The sequence below is a fragment of the Budorcas taxicolor genome, chromosome 5 (assembly GCF_023091745.1).
Source record: "Budorcas taxicolor isolate Tak-1 chromosome 5, Takin1.1, whole genome shotgun sequence".
In the NCBI taxonomy this organism is placed as follows: domain Eukaryota; kingdom Metazoa; phylum Chordata; class Mammalia; order Artiodactyla; family Bovidae; genus Budorcas; species Budorcas taxicolor.
The window spans coordinates 55,060,240-55,064,317 of NC_068914.1; positions in this window are offsets into that span (position 1 = coordinate 55,060,240).

The following is a 4,078-nucleotide window of genomic DNA, read 5'->3' on the forward strand; positions in this document are numbered from 1 at the left end:
CTCTTGCAGTATTAATTTATGTGATGTGACTAGTATGGAGTTCATGACAGATCCTTTTTAAATCATGAAAAATATGAATTTATCTCTCTCTAGATATCCTATTGTATGACATCTAGAAGGGAAAAACTATTCCAAGTAATTGTATATACCAACAAAGCCAAAGTCAAGAATCTGACTCCAGGTGTGGACTACGTGTTCCACGTGAAGACGGTTAGAGGCAAAGATTACAGCGTATCTGTAATGAAAAATGTGGCTACAAGTAAGGAAATATCAGAAATAAAATTTTTCTTTATGGTTTTATGATAACTGAAAGTATTTTGACCCCAGATAATTAAAGCTATTTTTAAACATAAAGCTTGATAATGAAGGAATAATGATGATCATGATATGATTAAGAAGCTCTCAAAAATATGTGAACTTAAAGTCTTTGTCTAAATTTATTGGGAACTACATAGTTTCTTAATAATCTGAAGCAAACATGTATATATATGTATATATGTATCATGTATGCCACATATATGGAATATATGTATATATATACACATATGTGCTATATAACATGTCATAATGTTATAAATACAGCTCATTTTCTATTGAGGTAGGGGTTTGATAAAGAGGAAAACTATTTTTTCCTTCCTTGATGTTTGTAAATTCATTGTAAATAACTTTCATATTGTTTTTGAGTGGGGAGGAGTGATAGTATACGTCACCAACAGTTCTTGTGAAAATCTATGATGCTTACAGGGTCTCTTCTCAGTGAACAAATGATAATGCAAGAAACAATATTACTTTACCAGATGAACTGATTAACAATGCAGCAATATAGAAATGCTGAAAACTTTCTAATTGGAAGAACCACATTTGAAAATGCCCTTACTTCTGACCTTCACTGCCTCTTTAAGTTACTCTATTTCATCTTCATCCAATATCTAGCTATCTGCTAGATGGTAGCTAACAAACCTGTAACTGTATCATATAAGGATACTTTTGAACACACAGGAGGCACAATTCTAGAGGAATGTCTATTGATGATGATCCATGATTTGACTAAGGAAAGATATTTGGGAACTAGAGTCACTTAAAACTCATGTTTATATAATAGCCTATTTCTCTATTTGCAGAGCTGAGCATGTAAGACATTATACTTGAATAAATTCAAGGATTATTACATAGATTTAAAAATGATACTATTTATGTTTGCTTTATTTTTTCATATATGTGCGCAGTTTTTACTTATATATATATTTGCCTTTTCAATAGAACCATCCAGAATTTGTGGCTTAACCTTGAAAGCTGTGAATACTTCTTCTGCACATTTAAGGTGGAATCCAACAGAGACCAATTTCACTCATTACAAGATTTATATATCAAATAGAACATTTGCAGAAGAATATCTTATTTGGGGCGTGATGACTGAGCACACAGTTACAGATCTGACTCCTGGTGGAATATATAACATCACAGTATACAGAGTGAGAGGAAGTGTTGAAGGGTCTGGCACATTTATCAGAGTCATTGCAGGTATGTTTACAAATTCCTCTTGATATTTAAAAACTTCACATTTTACATATTGTGCTGCTTAAGATAAAATTTCATTTTTTTGAAATTTGAAATTTTACAATGTATAGAATATTTCAGAGGGTAAAAATACTCACCGTATTCTAAGGATTTGGGGGATAATATATGTAAGATATAAATTGGATAACAGAGTTTTGGCACATAGTCAGTACTCAATAAATAATGCCTAATACTATATACAGTATCACATCAAATGAGAGGTGCAACTAGTAGAATTAGATGGTTGATTTGGATATCATCCATTCTCCTACAACTGTATTCTTTGTCTTTAATATTCTACTATATACTATACATATGAAAAATCACAGTCTTAGGGTGTGTGGAGAGGAGTAAAGATTATGAGCATGGAAATACATATAGTATAAGTCAAATTAAGAGGTGGATCAATGGAAGTATTTCAGTCTTATTGTGGTTGCACAGCAGGGAATGATTACCTTTACTGAATGGATGGATAAGTCTCTCCAGGGCTGCAAAAAGATAAGGAGTTTCCTAAACAAACTAGAGGGCGTGTGGGGGTGTGTGGAAAGGAGGATTCTGAGAGAGGGAACAGTCTGCGCAAAATTATGGAGGTGTAAATAATATGGTGTGTTTGTGGAATGTTAGCAATTCAGCATTGCAACATTTTGTTTCTATATGAGAAGAGACCAAAATCCTATTCTGAGTAATTTAAAGCATCATTTTTTATATCCAAATGAAGTTGTTAAACCTATTAATATTTAAATTTTCATAAGAGAACAAGATTGCAGTAATAACTAATTAATAACTAATGAGACTATATTTAAATGATCTTTAAGGCTATGATATGACAGGTAATCCAAAGCAGACATATGATGATAACTCAGTCTGTAGACATTTGTTACGTGGAGGTCACACTGTGTTAGTTTCCTGTGGTTCTGTAACAAATTGCCACAAGCTTTGTGGCTTAAAATAACCCAAATTGACTGTGTCAGAGTTCTATAGGTCATAAGTCTAACATGGTTTCTAATTAGGCTAAAATCAAGATATCGGGGGGCTCTAGGGGAGAGTCCTTTTCTTTGATCATTCAGGTTATTTGGAGAATTCTGTTCTTGTGGCTGTAGGACTGAGGTTGCTACTGTTGAGTCACTTCAGTCGTGTCCAGCTCTGTGCAACCCCATAGATAGCAGCCCACCAGGCTCCCCCGTCCCTGGGATTCTCCAGGCAAGAACACTGGAGTGGATTGCCATTTCCCTCTCCAATGCATGAAAGTGAAAAGTGAAAGTGAAGTTGCTCAGTCGTGTCAGACTCTTGGCAACCCTATGGACTGCAGCCTACCAGGCTCCTCTGTCCATGGGATTTTCCAGGCAAGAGTACTGGAGTGGGGTGTCATTGCCTTCTCCAAGGACTGAGGTTACACACAGGTTAAACCTTGCTGGCTGTCAGCTGAGATCTGATCCCCCTCTAGTGAATATCTCATTCCTTGGCTTGTGACCTTCTTCCTCTATCTTCAAAGACAATAAAACAGAATTGAATTGCATTCATGCTTCAACTCTCTTTCCATTTTTACTGTTACATCAGACTTTTCTGCCTTCCTCTTCCACTTTTAAGGGCCTTATGATTAGATTGGGCCCACCTAGATAAACTAGATTGCTCTCCTTGTTTTAAGGTTCATATTCTTAATTCCACCTGCAAAGTCCGTTTTGCCTGTAATGTAATATATTCACAAGTTCCAGGGTTTAAGTTGTGGGCATCCGTGAAGGGGGCATTATTCTATGTATCTTATATTACTATTATTCTCCTAAATGTGATATTTGTGTGATAATGAAAACAGGCAGAGTTTGCAATTCATATACCAACCACATTCCTGTATTTGACACTTGCTAGCTGAGTACTACTGGGCAAGTTACTTAGGATTAAAGTTGTTGATCTCTGAGATGCCTTATGATTTTTAAATTTTTTATTACATTTTAACTTTTATATTATGTATATAATAACATTTCTTAAAAAGTGCATGTGTTAAATGATGTGTTGAATGTCTTTTTATGCTAGGTAAAGTATATAATCAAACACATTAAAACTGGACCCACTGGTGAAGTTTCAGTGAGTCTATGACAAGGTTTCTTAATTGCTGTGCTGTTGACGTTTTGGGCTGAGTGATTCTCTCTTATGGGAATCTGTCCTGTACGTTTTAGGATGTTTAGAAGCGTCTCTGACCTCTACCCACTAGATACCAGTAGGGTCCTCTTAATTGTGGTAATCAAGGAATAAGTAACTGTGACAACCAAATATTTTTTCCTAGTAATCCCCAGAAGTCCAGAAAGTTGGCTTAAAGCTTACTGCTTGGAAGGAAAGTTATGACCAACCTAGACAGCCTATTAAAAAGCAGAGACATTATTTTGCCAACAAAGGCTTTGGTTTTTCCAGTAGTCATGTATGGATGTGAGAGTTGGACTGTGAAGAAAGCTGAGCACCGAAGAATTGATGCTTTTGAACTGTGGTGTTAGAGAAGACTGTTGAGTCCCATGGACTGCAAGGAGATCAA